The following is a 22,144-nucleotide window of genomic DNA, read 5'->3' as shown; positions in this document are numbered from 1 at the left end:
TATACAGTACACAAGTAGGCGTATATTTCAGTCTATATTCTTCAAGAAAATGTAAAAATGAAGTCGCATCATAGCAATTCGATCGCGGCTGGTTGGCCCGAGCGAAGTCCCAACAGCGAGGCATCGTTGCTGGGGAAAGTGAGATTCTTTTTTCTCGATTTGCTACACGATAGTCGGCCGACGTTCGTCCGGGAATTACGTACTTACGTAAGTAACATCGCATCTGCTCGTTGCGGTTGTCCGGCTGTCAATGTTCATGCAAACGGTAAACATTCGAATTGATCGGGGCCTCAGAAGGTGGCGCGTCATTTGCCAGACGACAGTCACCGGTTAGCCAAACGAATGTTGCATCAAACGGATTGATAGAATAACGATCGAATTCGATCGCGCGGTCTCTTTTAATTTGCCACCTATGCCGTAATTCGCGGCACCCGCGTAAGTATGATGGCTGCGTCACTTCCGCGATTCAATGGCCCATTGTGGACTGGCAAACAAAAGAACGGAATCTGTGTAATCATTCCGATAACCGATCAATGCGCCGCTGGTCCAGAATTCAGCGGTGGCCTCGAATGAATATAAAAAGAAACATACGGAACACATATTCCTCGATTGATCCGATTCTGGATCGATAGATAGATAGACATTTTATTGTTCTATTATTTAATAGATATCATTACTCGCTCACTTTCACTAACATAGGGGTTTCTCGTCGATAAATAAAGGTATTACTATTATTATAAATCTAATTTTGCTTAGGTGTTAAGGGTTTCCTATTCATTTATTTATTTACTTGGCTTAACCAGTTAACTGATTTTATAATAATATGTTTCAATACATTTTCATAATATACAATATAATAATATATTTTTATAGACTCTCTAATTGAATTAGTTGCAAGAAATAGTAACTGAATAGAAAGTTAATTCTTGTTTTAATAGTTTCAGTGGATATTTTTAAATCCTTTGATCTCCCTATTGTATGTGTCGAAAATGGCGTGTCAAAGTTATCCATAACTTTTATATCGAGTAATTGTATCAAGCTGCGTTAAAACGCTCGATTGGATCGGTTTTATTGCTCCAATAAAAATCAAGGACTGATCCGAAGCTTCTTCATCGAAGTAGTTTTCCGCTACAAAATTATGTAAACCGGACAATAGCAGCACAGTGACAAAGTCAGACGATTCCTCGTGAATGAACAAACATTAGTCAACGGAAAGAGTACCTGCGGTTTTTCCACCTGAAGCTTACGACGCGCATGCAAGCAATACTGTCCGAACTACATCGAAAATGAATAAAACACCTATTACTTAGTTGCATAACCACTTTTTAAGTGGCGATTGTTCGGGGATGCAAGAAGCAAGAACAAATGTAAAACTGGAAAGTCGGTTAAAACGATTGCCCCTGAAAATTACAATAAAATTTATTCAGTTTGAACGTGTCGCCGTTAACAATTAGCTTCTTCTCGACCTCCCATCTTTCATTTTCAAATTGTTGACACTGTGAAGACTCTACCTTATCGCTAAAATAACCGAGCCCTAAACGTAACTAACATATATTGCTGTATAACAACAGAAAGACCGATTGAAAGTATTTATTTAAACCTCCTAAGATGAAGCAATTGATTGAATCGTTTCTTAAAAAAGAATCTTCATAATTTTAACAATTTGAAAATAATAAACGCGTAATAGGCGACGGTAGATTTAGTGTGAAGAACTGATTGGATCAATACCTTTCTTCAAGCTGATATTGTAATAATAGTGACGGAATGTTTAAATAAATTCAGTCTTGACGTTCTTATAAATAGACTGTATATTTTACGCGTTTGTCGAAAAGATAATTATCTTCAATTTGAAAGAATAAAACAAATTAGAGGCAATTATTAATCAGGCTATTAAAGTTATTGAAGAACAGACAACTCATGTTTTGCATAAAGATTCGTGACTTCCTCGTAAAGTGACACACGTTGCTTGTTCGCATGACTTCGCAGGTTCGGTGTTAATGAAAGGATAGTAAAGCTATCGATTGCTTAAAGATAGCAAACGCGTGTTGCTTCACAACAATGAAAATTCTGTCTTTATTTGATCGACATATCTGTTCTAACCGAACTACGAATCTTTACGCAAAATAAAAATTGTTGTGGAATGATTATTTAAAACAAAAATTGAATAAATTTAAATTCTTCTAATGGTTTTGTTATTCGGTATTTCTTTCATAAATTTTTGCAATAAATGCTTAAAATCCGCAATTTAGTTTTAACGCACACTTTGATTAAGGAATTGATTCGATCATTCTTTTATGGAAGGGTCTTTATAATTTTAACAACTTTTCAATGTAAAGTGTGACACCAGTCATTTCGACCGGTTCGATAAAATTAGAGCGAACTTGTAAGGGACACGGTAACGAGAACATATTTATTATTCGCGAATGTTTATCACGGTTGTCGATTCACGGACAATGTCGCGGCGATCCTCTGCTGGTCGATCGTTATTAGCATGTCTTTTCATCTACCGTGTGCGGAAATGATGGAGCGTTGCGTTAACGATCGTGTACGGTAACCTCGGGTCACACACATCGATCCTCCCACACGGTGCCAGTAAATAATGAACACATTCACGTGACTTATTCACAGTGTGCCGACCGGTCAAGTTCCTGCGTTCGATTCGCGCGCGTTCCGTCCTGTGTTCACGGAAAAATAAGTTACGCAAGGAGTGGGGGTAGGGCGACCCGCCCACTAAGAGTCCCGCACAATGGTCCCAATGATTTAATTAGCTATTCACGACGATTTTCGAAATGTCTCAAAACGTAAAAAGATTGTTTTATAGAGGTCGATGAATTGGTATTAACGCAGCTATAATATTATTCAGTAAAAAATATATAATAACCATTAAAAAATCAAGATGATTTTAATTTTCTTATTTAAAAGAATTCTTAATTTTTTATATTTACGTTCACAGAGGAATGAGTATTAATTAATTATTGTTCGAAACCTTTTTTTGTGATCCATCCCTCCGTGATTCTTCCCGGTCGATTAGGATAATTTTGCCTTAAGTATAAAATACCCTTGTGCCACTTTGTATGGACTCGCACGTTAGCGACCATTGCTGTCTGAGAGAACAAAGGTTAAACAAACAGGCGAGTACTGGCAGTAATTCTGCGACAACATTCGCTGCTATTTCCGCGATGTAATTTTAATTACTTCAATTGATTATTAGTGTCGTCGCTCGGCTAGCTCTTTCTTTGGTTGCGTAAGTATGAATCTTCCTTGATCGGTCGAAAGCATCTAGAAGAAAAATTGTTGCTAGATCACACATCTTACTGCATTTTTATTATCTTTTTATGGGAAAGTATTTTCTGCTTGGTACGAATCGATTTCTTCTTCAGTATGATTTTTAGTGCATTTAGGTTACCTGTGCAATTTGAGGTAACGAAGAACCGTGCGTATTTAGAAAATCCAATAAAACTTTGATTAAATTTTTAATATAGAAAGTTGTGTACTTTTGTATTTCGTACAAGTAATTTATCTATCACTTTGATTTTTAAAGAGAATTTATAAAATCTACAAAATAGTTACGGGATACTCCTAAAATCATTAAGGAATTAGGCCGGTATTCGTGGTGCCGAATCGAAGGAGAAAGCTTCGACTGCCCTGACCCAGCGCAACGAAGCCAGAACTGTGTCCACTCTATTTTCCTGGCTGCTTATCGAAAAAAAACTTCGATTAAACGTTTAGAAGCACGAGCAGCACGGAATGCGAAATCATTGGCAAATGAAACGCAGATAAGCCTTCCGCTTATCCGAGCATTTGTAAAATTGGGCCGATTACGCACGATTTACCAGTATCGCTTCTGAGTGATTTTATTTTTATCAGTGATTTACGCGGAGAGCTTTCAGGTTGATGGTCCAGACCTTGCGCACGATCGTTCGCGTTGTAATAGAAAATTTGGTTTCATGCCTGGTGAAATTTTTAACGAAACATCGTGTTTCATTTCAGCGTAGTGTACTCTTTAACTATAAATTCGCATGTACGAAAAATTTGCGAATGTCGTACTTCCGATTTATCTTGGCGCGTCCTTTCGAATCTGTTCCCGTGATAAATCTTGACGCGGAATTTTCGGTTAATGAATTTTCGATATGAAATAATAAAAATGTGGCAGCTCGCGCATTGTTTACGAACCACCGTCACGATTCATATTTATTACGGAACAAGTTTACAATCATAAAACTCGATTTACAGCACGGGAGTGCACAGCCACGCGCAATGAATTTGTTTCCACGTTTCTGATCATGTGCACCGGCACGAACATCGGCAAAAATGTTTACGGGCTTACGCGAAAAACAATATTATCCCGCCACTTGCCAAAATAATTGTTAAACGAGAAACTGTCAGCGATACTTCGAGAGCATCGACACACATCAATAAAATTTCGGCAAACGAACTTTCTCAATTCGTGCACGATCGTTTTTAACAGCTTCCGAGAACGGACACGAATGTTTCGAATCGCGCGCGGTTCTGTAAATTCTCGTTTGCAAAAATTCTGAAAACCGAGGGTTTTTTCCCCAGAAACCAAAAATGACAGTTATGTCGGTGAAGTGATAGGAAAAATCGTCGATGATAAATTGATGTTTACTCGCATACAGGGTAGCCATCATTAATGGCGAGTTTATTGCAAACTAGAATTTGTTTTGTTACTAATAACTAGATTGCGGATTTTCATGCATAATAAAAACTTGTCATTTCAGTTATCAGGAACAAAAATGATAAAACCTATTTCTTCTTTTATTAATTTTCATAAATCAAAGAGAAGATAGCAGAGTCCTTAAATTTTATTTAACGTGCTCACATTTTAGTATCTCTTCTAGTTTACTACACTTGTCTAATCTAAAAAAGAAAAATGAGGTATGAACGACAGAAATAGTTTCTTGTTACAAATATCCATTATAGATGACCAAAATTATTTTCCGTTACAAATAGCAATTACCGATGATAAGAATGTTAATTCGTTACAGATAACTATTATAATTGACGAAAACAGTTTCTGGTAATGAATAGCCATTACGGGTCAACAGAATTATGCATTGGTTACGGATAACCAGAATTATTTATTGGCTCTGGATAACCAAAATTATAATTAAACCAAAATTAGAATTAAAAATGAAGTTTTTATTTAGTTCCTATTTCTTGCAATCGATATAGAGAATATTTATTTTTCATAAATTTTAGAAAGCTATTCATAACGAAAAACTATTTTTGATCAACTGTATTGGTTAGCTGTAACGAATTAATATTCTCATCGACGACATTTGTTCTTCACAACGAAAAACAATTTTCGTTACCTATAATGGTCGGTAATCATTGATTAGTAACCAAAATCATTTTAAGCAGAGAAATAGGTACAGTTAAATGTGTGTTCGTTCCGGTTATAACTATATATATATATCGTGAATCTTTATGCAAAATGAAAACACTCTTTATCAATTGCGGCAGATAAGAGCCATGTAAAAGTTCCTCCGTTTCTTTAATCATTTTAGTAATTTTTGAAAATAATACACGAACAATTTCTCAGATTTCTGACGATTTACATCCATTAATTTTTATATTAGACGTATAAAATTTGTGGTCTAGTTAAAACCAATTATGGCCCCCGTTTATTTTCTCAACACGATTATTTCGCTATCACCGCGGATTCGACGCGGCGTCGCGCACTGATGCCGTTGATGTATGACGTGGGCTTATTCAGTTTCTTATGATTAGCCGGCTGGTGACCTTGACCATCGTCAAAAGGCCAAGCCCGAAGAAGAAACGTTATATCCCCCACTGCGGCCAGCTCGCTACATTTTTCATGCCGAGCCTTACCGGTTCCTAATGGCATGGAATATTAGCTTACATTTTCACCTTGAGATCCATAATGCAATAACAGTGTTATCGTTACCGGCGTGTTCAATGGGAACCGTCGAACCATTGTCTTCGTGTTTCCCGAGTGCCAGGCTCACGTAACTGGCCAATTATGACCGGTCTGGAAAAAAATCGTTTCCGCGGCATCAGCGCGACGTTTACGTGGCGATTGTCACCCGACCATTTGCCGCGCTTCATCGGAAAACATGTGGTCGCCGTTTTACGCGGGCTCCTAAGTGGCCACCTCGTGGCCCGCAATTACCCAACTGTGCAACACCTCGCGTTTACATGCGGCCGACAATCGGCCGATGACGTGTAATTAAACGAAAGCGAGTTCGCTCCCTTCGCCGTTCAGTATTGTAATTAGGGGAGCAACCTAACTCCGAGAGGGTTAGTGGACTTTCTGCACTTTGTGGAACATACTGGTTAAAATTGATATTTACGATTTTAACCATCGTCTGTCACCCTTGTATTTTCACATCAAATAAATCGTTCAGCTAAGTTTAAATACCATGTATACTTCGTTTAATTAATTAATGATATGCTAGTAACTGATATATTGATTCTATAATTATATTTCCATTTCAAATTTTTTTCTGTTTTTTCCTGTCATTTTCTTGTTTCTCTTTGTTTGATCTTATGCAAATAGAGAATGATGCAGCTAGGGTTAAATTATGACATCTTTCTGCACCTTGTACTGTACAATTATTGGTTAAGAATGATTCACCAGATGCAATAGTAATCGTTCGAAATGTAAAATAGATTTTTTAATATTCGTTATTTTAACTTAAATGTCATCGCCGGGAGAAATCGAAATGTTACTTTCGCGTCGTTAACATTGGCTCCTGGAAACAATTGTGAATTCGTAGACTTCGTAGATATAGTTAAAAATACCGTAGAAAACTTGCCTGATACATTGTTGAACTATTATAAAATCAATTGACATTTTCGACGCGGTCAAATGAACTTACGTAACAACGGGACGTCTGTTAAACGCGCGCGCATAGCACGAGATAAATAGCAACGTAGGAAATCTATCAAATGTCAATAAATATTCTGTCGAGTATAATTTAGCTTGTTGAAAAGTTTGTTAAAAAGAGTCGGGGTCACTCGGCACTTAGATTATAGACTATGTTACCGGGTAGTCTACTATTAGTTTGACTTACAGCTTGAGTGGTAACACATGTGTTGAAAAAGCCTCGTACAGATATACGATACGTATAGATTCAGATTCGTGTGAGCTGGTCGGACGACATGTGGTTGGGATTATCGACGGGCATACTTCGTACAACAATAGTATTATCGTTTTTTACTGTGAGCGAGGGAGCGAAGCGATAGTAACGCGGGCTAAATAAAACTAAAAAAAAAAACTGTAAGTATCAGTTCTTCTGCAATTGTTGACCAACGGTGCGAATTTAACTGCGAATTTAGCAAGAGAAGTATCACAAAAACTTCTCGTAAAGTTCTATTTTTGATCGACATCTAGAAATGCTAAAACAAGCAGCGACGTCGGCGACATTAACAATATTATTATTTCTTGCATGTTTATGTTCATTTGGTCAGCTCGTTGTGAATTCTAGATTGAGCAAACACAAATTCTGTTCTGTGCATAGAGTGCAATTTATTTGTAGGTGAAAGCTGAGTATGGTTTTAAAGTATGATCAAATCGGTAATGGGTGAATTAGCTCGGTTAATGAGGAATCGATGGATCCGATAAAAGAATCAGTAGCGAAAGGAGAACTCGTTCGAAGCCGAATGTCTCGTAGTAGTCTGTCGGTGGAACGATCGAGAAATCGTAGAAACAAAGCGTAATTGAGCGGATCGCGTTTGCCTGCGCGTTGCTCGAGTGCAGAGTACATAGTCGCCTTGACCGTGAGAATGAAAGGATAGGAACTAGGAAGGAAGGTTTCGCGGTTCGCTTAGAGGGGATTCGCGAGGAGGCTACCGATGACCAACGATCTCGTTAATTATTCACGTTGCTCGCGTATCGAATTCGAAACTTTACAGGTGCGACCGAATCGCAGCGCGAGGCAAGGTTGAATAGAGTACCGGGATACTCGCTGACGCACGCCATAGTTGGTATATAGAACGAAAGAAACACCTGGAAGGACATAGGGAACGGGATAAGGAGTCCATTGTGTGTGCTGCACGTTTGCTGGCTCTGACCGCTGTGTGGGAATTGTCGATCTTGTTGAACGGTGCCTTTTGTCCGGCCGTGATCAACGAAAATTGTTAATGTTCGTCAGTGGCAGTATTGTTCGGAATTATCGAATCACTTAATCCGAAGGCCGCGTCGGCGTCGACCGATTATTAGGGACTTTCACTTGCTAACTTTACTTTTACTACGACTGGCTAGCGGTCGATCGAACGAATCGTGTTAGAAACAGACACCATAACTTTTATAACTATTATCATTTTCTAGTCGTTGCATTTTTAAACATCTTCATTAACAGTGACTAACCTTTATGCCATTAAAGATAAATTTTCTATCGATCATCTTTTCCTGGCAAATTTTAGAAATATTTAATGCGGGCAACATTTTTTTGATGATTGTAATGGCATACATGGATAATTGCATATAAACGTAGATTACGAAGTTTGTACATTTTTTGCAGAAACAAATAGTTCAAATCTAGAGACATTAAAAGAATTTAATAAGCAAATTAGACTAATATGGCAGAAGAGTTAATATTTGAATGCACATCGCTACTTTTCATTTTTGAGAAGAAGCTGGGCCTTTCCTAGAAAATATTGATTCTAAGAGACACGTGCATTAATGCATCTTGTTGCGCGGTTTACTTGCAACAGGTATTGCATGCATCTAAAATTGGCAGCGGTAATTTTATCACCCTGTGTACCTTGCACTGTTATCCTCGCGGTAAAACGTGAAACCAGAAATAAGTTGCGAATTCGGTACGAAGGACGCGTTTCGTTAACTCAACACTAAACCCGCCAGGTATGGGGAAGTCTTAGTTTAGTTTTAAGTCAAGTTACTGCTCTTTTTCGTCTGCTTGCCGATAGGACTCGATTCGCTCATGTTCATCATTCATCTACTAATTTAGTCATTTTCCAGTCGTTCTACATTATTGATTATTATTATTAATATTTATAGAAATTATGTACGCACAAACAATGATATTTAATAAAATATCAAATAAATAATTTATTTATCCAAATTTCAATTTCCAGAAAATGACCGATCGAATTTGCTGATACTTTATTATTTTGTCTATTACAAGTATTATTATAAACTAACGGATATAATCATTAAATTTGTACCAAAGAAATTTTAATTTTACAAATAAGTGTTCAAACAAAGTTTTCGTTGCCCCAAGGCTCGCTATGCCCCGGTCTCCCCTACATCTGTTCTTCACCTTTCGTTTCCCAGCGATTAAGACTGTAGCTAGCAGACCTCTTGATCAGGATCACAGATTATAAAATCGGTAAATATTTTAATAAATTCGGACCTGCCATTTTCATATGGCAGCACAAACTTCTGGGGCAATGTGAATCGCCTCCGGGGCACCGTAGGTCGAGTCTGGACATTTTCAGAAAACAGAGCTCGTGATTGAGCCGTGTTATCATCGGCTAGGTTTTCCTCGAAAGTCGACTGTCCTTGGGAGCTCGGTACGAACACACGAGAACCCGATTTAATACGATTGTTTGTTCTATCATACGGCGTTGCCTGTTTGTAGCCGTACAGATAGTTGTGTGCGCGTGTGCGCTTGTGCGGCTGCTAAGTAAATGAAATGTTACGGTTATCGCCGCATAAATCTTCGAGACAGGGGGCGAGAATTGATTCGGAGGAGCGAGTTGACACGGTTAATTCTCGCTTCTCCGTCAGCTCCGTGTCGCGAAATCAGTTGGTCGTCCGATCTCCTCGTTGCCCTCTCGACTCCGACTATTACCCACCGTCGCTTTTATCTTTCGTTCTCTTGCCACCTTTTACTCTACCGTTCGTGGAATAATCCGGAACATCGACAGACAAATCTGGAACGATAAAGATAACACACTTGTAATCGTCGGTTCTTCCGTCATTTATCTTCGTTGCCTGAATAGTTTATTAAATGCAAGATTCTATTTATAGAACATTAACCCTTTGCACTCGAAACTGTCTATTTTAACTCTAAATCCAAAACAATTTCTCTAACCCACGTTATTTCTATTTTATATGTGTATAACAATTCCTTCGGTCAAAAGTCACTCAGTATTCAGCTAACAATAAATTGTGTTAACGAAAATCTACACATAAGTTTCCAGTCATTACATTTTTAGGCAAATCGATGCATTTTTGTATTTTCTTTAACAGATCATTAAGGTATTTTGACCGAACACTGATTAGCTTAGAAGTTATGGTTTTCGTGAATGAAGTTATAGCATCAGTGTCGTCTACCCCAGTCCTTGCGTAACTTATTTCCCTAAGAATAGCGGTTCCGAGTCCGATTCCGATTCCCTGTCCGCTTATACTTCACAACGCGATCATAAACGTCCGTCTTCGAATCCTCGGAAATCCGACTGGTTCTAAGGATGGAAAAGAAAGGAAAACAATGAAACCGGTGGAAATGGTGTAGGTGGAAACAGGGCTTGACGCAAACGCCACGTCGGATCCGCGTCATCGCTGGATGCTCGGAGGCACCGTTATTTGTCAGGATATTTTTACGCTTTCGCGGCCAGGGAAATGTATACTTATCGGGGAGGGGGATCGATTAGGTTCGCTTCCTTCTTTGCCATTAGCCGACCTCCGTTCCGCGGAAAAACGCGGAAAAACACAGCGTTAAGCGGTTCCGCTCGACGCACGGTGGCGGACTACATACATACATCGGTGAAATTCGCTAGCGAGGTCTATCGCGATATGGGATATGTCTTTTCCCAAAGGATTCTTATTGAAGTGACGATTGCTAGAAATAATTGTATGTTAATAATTTATGTGTATAATACATTTGTTCAATAATATATTAATTATTTGCATGCATAATACATTTATGCAATACGAATTTTCTGAATTTTTTAAGAAGTATTACACAAGTGCCCAATTTTCAGAATACTAAGAATTGGGAGTTGCGCCAATTGTCAACTGAGAGGTTTAATTGTTAAACGAACAAATAAAATTGTCGTCCAACAGGTTTCGAGGAAACAATCGAAACCGAAAAACGATTTTCTAAATCGCCGAGTTCCGGCCCGCCCGAACTCCGTTTGTTTGCGGAGGCCCGACTGACATAATTAGACCCGAGAAATTAATTAATCAGTCAGCCGGGGACACACGATAAACGCTCTCGAATACAGATAGCTATGGGATTGCGCAATCGCGTGGCTGCCCGTTCCTCTAACGCTGAATCGTCAACTTGTGCCATTTACTCCGTTACTTTCGCAGTGCACGCGTACTAATGTCCGTTTATCGTTTCATCGTGTTCGCGGATGCTCGTGTTCGCTATGACACGACCATGAGAGCACTTGAGCTATCGTGTCGATGAGCCGTTGATAATTAACACAACGCGTCGGCTATCGACTTTTCTGGTTCACGAAAATAAGAATGGGAGGTACAAGGTCACCTAGAGAATTTACAGATTTTCTAAATCATTTTTAAGATGCAGCAAGTTCGCTTTATGCACGGTACATCTGTAACTATTGCTTCGAAATGACTTTGTGAAGTGCAATTAATTAGAATACCCTGAGAAGTCAGTTATAAGTAGAGTCGAATAATATTACAAAATAATCAAATTTTTTTTCGTATACAATTATAATTATGAGAATGAAATCTTGTACACTTAATAATTTTGTAAACTCTTTGAGATTGTTGCTGTGCCAGTCAAAGAGTATCATAATACTCAATCGTTTGGAACTCTGAGTATCAGGTATCGAAAGCATGTGAGTGCGCAAAGGCTCCATCTGTTTACAAGAGTACTATCGTATTCATTTTCGGTACCTCGAGAAGGTTCTACAGTAATGTCAATTTGCAGAACATTCAGCAGGATAGTTATGACTACAGAGACTATCGAAGCAATGACTAGTGGCGAACGTGAAAGAATGGTACCGAATATATTGGTGCCGACAGCAGTTCGCATAAGAAGCGAAACTCGATAAGCTGAATGAGACGACTGCTCCGTTTGCAGATTTCGTTTCAAAGAAAAATACCAGCCACATTACGCTTCACGAGGCCCAACAAATGCGTTTATGGAAATGCGAAATGAAACTCTTAACGAGGGCTCGAATGTTGCTGCTGCTTTCCTTTACTTTTATCTTTCGTTCAATATTCGTAAGACTCGATTTAAAAAAAGATTGTTTAAACAAACGCTAATTTAATAATACTATTTAAAAACGCTGTTCTAACAACGCTGTTTGTGTTCTGTGGTTGTCCCACAGTGATTTCAAACGCGACGAAAATGTCGATGCCCGGTTTCGGACACGCCCACCGAGTGAAATGGGTGGAGCCGGTGTTCACTACTTCGTCGACTCTCCGTAAATTATGCGACTCGATCGAAATTGAACTGAAACGAGTGTTAAACGCGTTAACTCTGTAATCTTTGCTTGTTTTTACGAAGCACGTTTACTCAAAGGGCGGGGCATGTGACTTTAGATAGCAACTTCCTTTAGCAGTTAGTTCGTCCAACATCGCCAATATACGACAAGAACTTCTTCCATTCAGTTGGTTAGTTTTTAATTTATCTGCAGTGGTTCGTTCTAACGGGAACAAAGTCTTCATAGTCGGTATAATCCTCCATTCGGAGAAAGGGGGTGTGGCGTTGTTTCAGCATCTATTATTAAATTGGAAATTCCAGTTGGCCAACTGATTCCTTCCACCCACACGGTAATATGTCTCCCAAGTTCTCTAACTTACAACTTTTTAATATCGCTCGGAGGACGCAAAATTACCGAAAGTGTCTGTGGGAACGCCAACTAACAAAAGAAGTGCGATCTCGCTCCGCCCACTGAAATATTGTACATTTTTTTTCGCGTGTATTGGCGGACATTTTAACATCTTACTATATTTTAATATATGTCTATATTATTCTTCACTTCTTAATCTACCGATGTTTTACATACAATGTCACGTAACACATTCAATTATCTTCTAAACTATATTTTAGTCCAGAATACTACACATTTTACGTACTCGATATTCTGTGGTTAAATCAGCATTTCAGTTACAGTACTTCGGTTCAGACGTCTATTGAGGAATGGTGGAAAAAAATCCACGAACAACCATGTCATTCGACAATCAATGCTGCGATCATGAGTCGCAGCCATTATTATGATACCTATAAAATCGGTCTGGCGATACAACGCCGCCGCGCCGTGAGAAACCTTATCGTTCTATTCTCCTTTCAGAAATTATCTTATCGTCAGGCGTTGCGCTTTCGATTATTCTCTGTAAATATCACGACGAGTTAGTTACTCGACTGGAACGAAAATCTGCTCTGTTCTTAACTGACTGGATTCGTCAGATGGCCGTCGAATCGCTGCGCAATGGAATTCGCAAATATCTCGTCGCAGCCAAATATATGGAAATATAGCACAAAAAATATAAATGGCACGAAATTTAAAAGTAACACTGAAACGCACTGATAACGACCACTGATAGCGACGATTGTGATGAATCATTCGCGATTCTATTTTTCACGAATGGCAAATGCGAGATGATGACACACGACGGGACAATGCGATGAACATTGTGTGCGTAGATTAACTGTTATCGGAAATAAAAAAAAAAGAGATGATAAATACCGGGAAAAGTTTCGACAATCTATTTAAGGAACTTTAATTCTATGATCTCACTGCGGTGAGTTCGACATAATGTTTCCGTTTCGTGCGTTGCGTCACATTGGTTTTTTTTTCTATCAACGCTTTGCGGTGTCCTGTATCGCTCGACCTTCAATGTCCCATGCGCCGAATGCAAGAATTTATTCCCAGTTTTGAACTGAGATCGAAACGAAGCGCGTCTCGGACACGGACATTTTGTGACATAATTACTTAAAAGATATCGTTCATTCCAACGAACGACTATACGTACGTCGTATTAAATTAAATAGTATCCTTATTACACCCTATGATATGGCTCATTGTACACAGATTTTATTGTAAAAAGATTAATATATCCGCTTCGAGTTATTGGAGACAGCGATCTCTGCCTGATAAATCAATTTCGTGTCCAAAAAAGATTTCTGTTTCGGTCGTGATTACGCAAAAGACCTTGCCCGCACAGGGTCCTTTTTATTTACGAGACACGCTTCGCCTATGATATCGTGATCGATTGCGTTCCTGTGTAACCGCGGCAGCGCGATAGGCAACCGATTAACGAAAAGTAAGGAAGTGAGCGCGCACGAGGTCGAAGTGCTTTATCGGAAACAGTCAAAGGTGGCTGAAATATTCTTTGTTTTCACGCGACAACCTACACCGATTCAAATCAAGCCCGCGCAGCGCAGCGATCGTGCGCCGCTATTGCTACACAAGAGGTCTTGCGCGGTTCCATTAATCTTTTATATCTCGCCGTGATAGAATTCCGACGGCTGTTCCCAACGACCGAAATTACCCAGGAATTCGCTCCAGAAACTTCGTGCACAGGCGTCACCTAATCTCTCTGATAAACGGAAAAGATTAAACGTGTATTCGTACAAAGTAATTAATTCCGATATGTACAACTTTCAATAATTTTTGGTAGATTCACTTTTATGAAAAATGGTTTTCTAAAATAAAGAATTATTTACATAAACAGGTAGAATAATTTATAACGGAAACAATTGTAATAATTTTATAATCTCTATTCGAATAACTTATTCGATTGAAGAGATAAAAGAATATATGCCGAATATAAATTATCAATGGTTATAGATGACGAATAATTGTTCATCCGAATAAAATATTACACCGAGAAGAAAGCTCATTCAGGTAACTATGTTAGATAAGATTGGACGATCGGGTCTTCTTGCGCACTCCCAGCGGCATAGATTTCGTCGAAAACGAAGCAGTGCATTTTTCTGATTTTCTTATCGGTCGACTGATAATCTTTTTACGACTGCAAGGCTAATAGAGAACGCCGGGATTAGGTCACGCTTAGATCGAATAAACACAGGAGGCTAAGCTAAATGGAACAGTATCTATGATTGCCTGCCGCGCCCGTTTCTATCTCCGGCCCTACCCTTTTGGTCACCATAGGGGGTTGCCCCGGTTACAACCGATTCGACCGCTCGGTTGTCTTCGGCGTTGTCGCAACCCTTTCGCGCTCTTATATCGCGCGACGCTCTGCAGCGAGCTGCCTCATTTATTATTTACCTCCTTCGCCGTTCATCGTTCATCTGTCTCTACGTACATCGCGGTTATTTTAATCTAATGTTTCATTACCGATTCAAATCTCCATAAATAACGATACAGATCCAGCTAACTAGAGGCGATGCATTAATCATAAACCGTCCTCAGTTTAGTATAAATAATTCATGTTGTTAACGTGGACCAGTGTCTTTTCCGCGTTTCTGCCAATCGACTCTCGATCGCTGCGACCTCTCGAAGGATCGAGATTGATCCATGCAGACGATGGAAAATTGACACGTTAATCGTCATCTCAGACTTAAAAATCATATTCTTGTATTTAAATAAATTTAAAAAAATTTCGAAATCATAAAAGAGCTTTCTTCGAGTTGAAATTTCGCTTTGCCAATGCTTTATAACATTCAGAAATTTGTTAGAAGCGTTTCCAGTTCGAAAATAGGAATCTTTAGCACGTTGACAAAAAAAACAGTAGCCGGTATACGAATTCCTAGCTACCGCCGTACAACGGCGGTATCAATAAGGCGGCCATGTTGCTCGTATCGTGTATACACATACGCGCGCTTCTATTATTCGATTCCCAATTTCCAATCGAAAGCGTTCGACCGTGCCGACGAAAGTAATCGGTGTTCAGAAGCGAACCACCGTGAAACGCGTCCGAGATTCGCGATTCTACAGCGCCCATTTCTCGGCCAGCGGCCTTCGAATATTCTCTATTTTGTAATTGAGAAGAGACCCGGCCTTCTTTGGTTCCTTTCAAACTTCAGTCTTACGTCAACGGTTCTTTCTTCGAAAATTAGCGAGCCAATCGACAGACTTTTTACTCGATCCGTGGTAAACAGTGCACAATTCTCTGGAGAGCCTGATCGACGGCCATTTTGTGGCCCTTCATGCATCATCTATCGACACGACTACTGTTCCTATAGCTACTTAGACGAACATATTTATTTATCTAGATTAGTATTTTTTAACAGATAGATAAACTAATAATTTTTCTAAATTATGTGCTGGATTATTATCGAGCTTAATGTTTACTTTAGTAAATATTCTATACGTAGAATAAATATTTAGTACAGTAAGTACTATATAGTAAATATAGGTAAAGTACAATAAATACTATTTTTCTATATTATTTTTGTTACATTTTCCGACTATTGAATTATTTTTTTAAACATCGAATGATTTTGGGCAAAGCTATCGAGGTAAATGTTTATCATTGACGAGAACGTACAAGTCGAAATAAACGCGATGTTAAGGCCTGCCTAATCGGTAGTCTGCGTATGTTTATGCAAATTTCGATTCGATGATCCGCTTTATCCAACCAGAATTTAAGTGGAAACTTGTTACCCGAACGAGCAGTATCGCCGAGCAAAGAGGAGAACGAAGATCGCGTTAAACCGCAGTAAAGCTAATGCTTGGCTGTATCATACTCGCGGCCTAATTATTAGTGATGTTACGCATGCGATCGGAGAGTTTTATGTTGGCCGACGGGACGGTTTCCGAGAATACAAACTTATGAGAGAAATATGCACCCGGAGAGGAACGGCGCGTGCTATGTCACCTGTTACGAGGTCGCCTCAAACCTTTTCCGACAAATACTGATCATCATTGAACGCCCGAGGTGGATACACTCATTGTCAGTTCTATAGTTGGAGAGATATGCACACGTATGGATTGCGCTTAGACTGCGGGTGACTTTGCATACAACATGAATGGAAAGTTACGTTGTCAAATGCACAAACACTGCAGACAAGTTCCCAATATATGGTCATTCGTTCGAGAATGCAAAAATATCTTTCTCCTATTGAAATTGTTACAAATTTATTTTGGCAACGAAGTCATCATTTTGTAGCACCAATTTTTGTATCAAACATTTTCTTTCTACAACAGTTGATGTTTTTTAGCTAACGCTCTTGATCACGTATCATGATACGCTCTCGTATCATTGAACAACTTGCTCTCAACCTAACTATATGTATCAGGTTGCTCAGAAATTTCGTTTCATCGAATCTATATAAAAGATTTGGAACGATCTGTCCGCACAATCTAATACTTGCTGATTCACCCAGCACGGCTGTTCCGTATGCTAATAAGCCCAAGATGGTAGAAGCAGTATTTTCGACGAGTCTTTTTCGAAATTCGGAGAAGTTTCGTGAGTCGTCGCGGCGATTACGCTAGCGTTGCCAACGTTGAGAAAGAGAAAAAGAGTGTGTGTGTGAGAGAGAGAGACCGCGTCGTTTCGCAAGGCCGCCGTTGTATTATGAATGTCTAAAGGGGTAGAGACAGGCCTCCATTATGCTCTCGCACAATGGATACATATCTAGGCCTGCACCAGGTTTTATTAACCGTTTGACAGCCCGGAGAGCTTGCGTTACCGTGTAAAAGTGACGTAAACACACGAACTCGGCCGAGAGCGACCTGGCCGGCCACGATGGTCACTCGTCAAAATATTCAGCCTCCGCGTTTCCCTTTCTTTTACTTCGCGTTTCCACGCGGTTCTTTTTTCGTCGGCAAGAATCTTCTTAAACAAACCGAGTCGTTATCACCCAGAGTCCTGGGCTCTTCTCGGCGCGTCTACGTGCGTCAGAGTTTACTCGAGATCTCCCGTAATTTCGTCTGTATTTTTTTTTCCTCCGTCATCGAAGACAAGGACGTTTAATTAGGCGAATCGGTGTCACGAGTCGCCGTTCTACCGAGACGGCAGACATTTTCAAAAAAGTGTTTGATGGAGGATTTATTGTCGTTGCGATCGCTAGCATCGGAGCGAATATTTCTATTTCTAATAGTTATAGTGACAATTGATTGATACATATATAATTCGTTATAGTATCATAAAAAGTATAAAAAGCAACAAGTTTTTGTTTGAAGCTCATCTTGAAGTGATATTTTTTAATCTTCATTCATTATTTTCAAAAGCTGTAGTTCTGTGTCCATCGATGAACGTTTACTAAACGGAAATCAATTGCCGAGGTGCAGTCTGATCAATTAAGTAAGGTTCGATCATAAAGAATGCACGAATTTGTTCCACGCGACATAAGCAATACCGCGAAGCGTGAAAAAAGAGATTAGTGAAAGATAGCGATTACGTCTGAACTGACAAATGATCTAAAGACAAGCGAGAATGATATATTAGATTGACGTAACAATTGGTAATCTCTGTGTACACCAATATGTCCATACGTGACAGCTTAGTTCCATTTCAATAAATCATCGTTCGCTGACAGGAGACTGTATCATTCGGTGGAAAAAGATCTGGAAAAAGTTCTAGTTAAAGATCGTTCGATAATAACTTTCATTAGGTATCATTCAAGCACAAATGTCACAATAATTTTGCATTTTTTCGACTTTTCGAGTGATTCGGAAGATTTCGTGAATATTTATATAACGCGAAAGTCAGATCACGTACCGTGTCTCTTGAAACATATAAAATCCTAAATTTTATAATTAATAAGATTTCATCTTAATATAATTAAAAATATATTGTTATTCGAATAATGCAATTCTGTATTTTTACATAACTTATATATAATTATGTAATTGAATTACATGTAGTCTAAATATATAATTTTTATTGTTTTATAATATTAAATTAATTTTTATTATAGATTTATATATGAAATTGGCTTCTATTATGAATTTGCATATGAACTAATGTTTATCATAGATTTTATTTTATTACAATCATATACACGAAACGTGTGCTTTTCTTCTCGTTGGTTCGTATCACGATGACACATTAGCTTAATAAATTCCCTAACGAGTAATTACACTGAAAGCAAAAAAACGCTTACGCACTGGGCTTAACCTTCGATCGGATATTATTCAAAGAATCCGACGAATTAATTAATTTTCTTCCCGGTAATATCGAGCTATCGTTGCATCGTTGCTTACTAATTCAACGAACTTAATCAACAAAGCCACCAACATTCGTTTTTAATTTCAATTTCATTGAATCGCTCTCAATATTAGATTTACGAAGATCTTCACACGAAAACAATTTCTAAACGACCTTCTTCTCAAGCACACATTATAGTGTAATGGAGCCAGTTAGTGTAGGGTAGCCAATTACTGTGCTTATTTTCCTTCCCTGTTATCCATTTTCGAGTATAATTAACTTTATATCAGTTGTGTAATACATAAAATTAGCAACTGAATAGCGAAGTGTCGTTTAAATTATTTAAGTTGTGTTTAGTAAAAACTGCTAACGACAATTGGCACTCTGTAACCTAAATTGTGCTAAATCTAAGTAAATTCAATCTCGTTACATTCACGAGGCAACACGTGTCGGCGAATTTCAGTGCTGAATAAGCACGCTGTTCGACTTGCTCTAATTAAGTTCTTATGCTACTATAATAAATGAAATTAAACAAATTAATTTTCTCCCGTGACAAACGTATATTATCGCATTCCTCTACGCTCCGGTCGATGTCTATTAAACTCCCTTTCATTAACGTGATTATTAACTATAATAGCAATAGAATTGCACGCAACCCGGACGGCTACGTTGCCAGCCGGTTGAGACAATCCACAATTTCTAGGACGTTCGCGGACATCCGGCATGCATATTTTCATCCTTCGATCGAGAATGAAATAATGTTGCGCCGCCAGGAGGAGAGAAACGGAATCGTGTGTCGTCTTACGATGATGTATTATTGGGTTCGGCGTGTCCGCAGCTGACGTAATCACGAGCACGGAGTCAGAGCGAGAGGGCCACGTCAACGATACCACGTTTCGTTGAAGTTTTCATTAGCTTGCTTGTCACGCGATTCACGCGGACTCGTTACCACCGTCGCTTCCTGTTGTTCATAAATATTGTTTAATATCGGCCCGGCTACGAATACATACAGTTCTGGATTCCGGGGAGAACCGCAGCTGATAACGACGGACCGAAACGTGCCAAGGAGACGTCCATGGTGTTGTTGCTCGTTTATTGACTGACTGCATTCTCCGATCCTACTTATAAAGAAAGTATAATATACTTAAGTTAACGAATAGTATATCAAACATGAATTAATAACAATTATAATATATTCCAATTAATGAGAAGTATGCTGTACTTTTAACCGTTTTTGCTTTATCAGCACGTTCATCAAAAGCGCTACTAAGTTACCGCAATGGCGGCATTTAACGTTTTACGTTTCATCATTTCGTTACAATAACAGGAAACTTAAAATCAATATGTATCGGCTCAACATTGACATATCCAACGATTTAGGACAAAAGAGACTGAGAATGTCGTGGGCTGGCATTTGTCAAATGTCACTGTGGCCGTTCCATGTTTTGGAATGGTCTCGCGAGCATCGCGACGCATTGTTCCCTGAAAACGACACCGTTCGAAATTACGTATGGCCTAATTTTTCCTATTTATAGTACCGTTCCGTTCGGCACTGCTACACAGAGAAACAAGCACAATTTTCCGTCGTACAAAAATTACAGAGTAACTATGATATGTATTAGAAAGACGACGGATACTGTTTTCATGATATGGACATTCTTGCCTTATAACTTGACTGCGGATATTTATGCATTTATGACAGAAATGGATATGTCGAATATACTATAATCGAAACTTTAGAAGAATTTAAAGATATTGTTATATTATATGCGAATTTTTAAAATTAATAAAAAGCGAAAATAAGTCTATGTGTAATAGCCACTTATTGCAATCGATGAGGAAGAATTTTGATTTTGCAGGAAGATCCGATGTCGATGTGATCAACTTTCTATCTACTACTTTCTATCTACTTTAATCTTATTAATTGTCACAGATAGATCATTGGCATACACTTTTATTGGCAATTACAGAATTTCAACTCTAAATGTACAATTTCAACTCTAAATAATTTTTCTATAATTTACGGTTCGACAGAAAGTTTATCACAAGCAGCCTAACGTTTTTCACTTCCATACCCTTTCGTTAAGATTTTTCTGGCAAAATAATGGCCGGTTCTAGGACAACGTTTTCGTTGGAACGGATCGGCCGCAGCGCAATGCACGTTATGTACAGGAATAATACATCTTTGCGGAAGCACATCCTCATTAGATCGCTCGCTGGGCTGGACCGAAAGTAGCCACGATTACGCTTTTGAAGTCCCACGGCGAACTTAATCGAAATACGTTTCTGCCGCGAGCATTAGGGTCACATTCGACGCTTATCCGTTCTTTCGTTTTCATTCGCCTGTCCTTCTCATGAATTATTTATGTTCAATTAGAATAAATCGATTCGGATTAGTCGCCGTATCATCAGCGACGACATTGTTTCGCCGTTTCAATTAGAAAAGTTTTCGTTATGGTGAAACCGAGCATTCTTTCTTTCTTTCTTTCTTTCTGTGTGTGTCTCTCTCTCTTTTTCTCTCTCAAATGAAACGTGAGGTCATAAATCATGCTCGAATGACAACATGATTTATTCAACGAGACTCTGCCAACAGGGAGGAAAATCTAAAAAGGGGTAGGTACATTGTGATAATAAATTATTACACTGACCGGACAATCCTAATTAAATTATTAGAGATCTTCGCTTACAATAATGCTTCGTTTATTTTTGCATTGTCGGTTCCATCAACAAATTCAGTTTCGTTTTGCGATGTAGCAGATCGAAAAAATCAAACTGTTTTATTGCATCGGATCAAGTATATCAAATTTTATTCGTTGATTTCAATTGTAACAAATTTTATTCGTTGAATTCAATTTTATCAAATTTAATTTTTCAATGAAATTTTATTAAATTAATATTCTGTTTTCGATTCTGAGAAATATAGAGAATCGAAGCGCGAGAAGCGATACTGGCGCCTACTGCATATATGTATTACACTCGACCAATCATTTTTCCGGATCATAAAGTTACAAATAGCAATGGACGAATTCCTCGAAGACAATGAAAGGTTGCATTAAATTGTGACGACGGAACGAAATAATGCCAAAGCATTATGAATGTGTGAATGGTAGGATGTATACCACAGTAATACTAGGAAGTATCTAACTTAAACGAGCCTTG

The sequence above is a fragment of the Augochlora pura genome, chromosome 2, assembly GCF_028453695.1.
Source record: "Augochlora pura isolate Apur16 chromosome 2, APUR_v2.2.1, whole genome shotgun sequence".
Classification (NCBI taxonomy): domain Eukaryota; kingdom Metazoa; phylum Arthropoda; class Insecta; order Hymenoptera; family Halictidae; genus Augochlora; species Augochlora pura.
Note: the sequence above shows the minus strand (reverse complement) of the source record.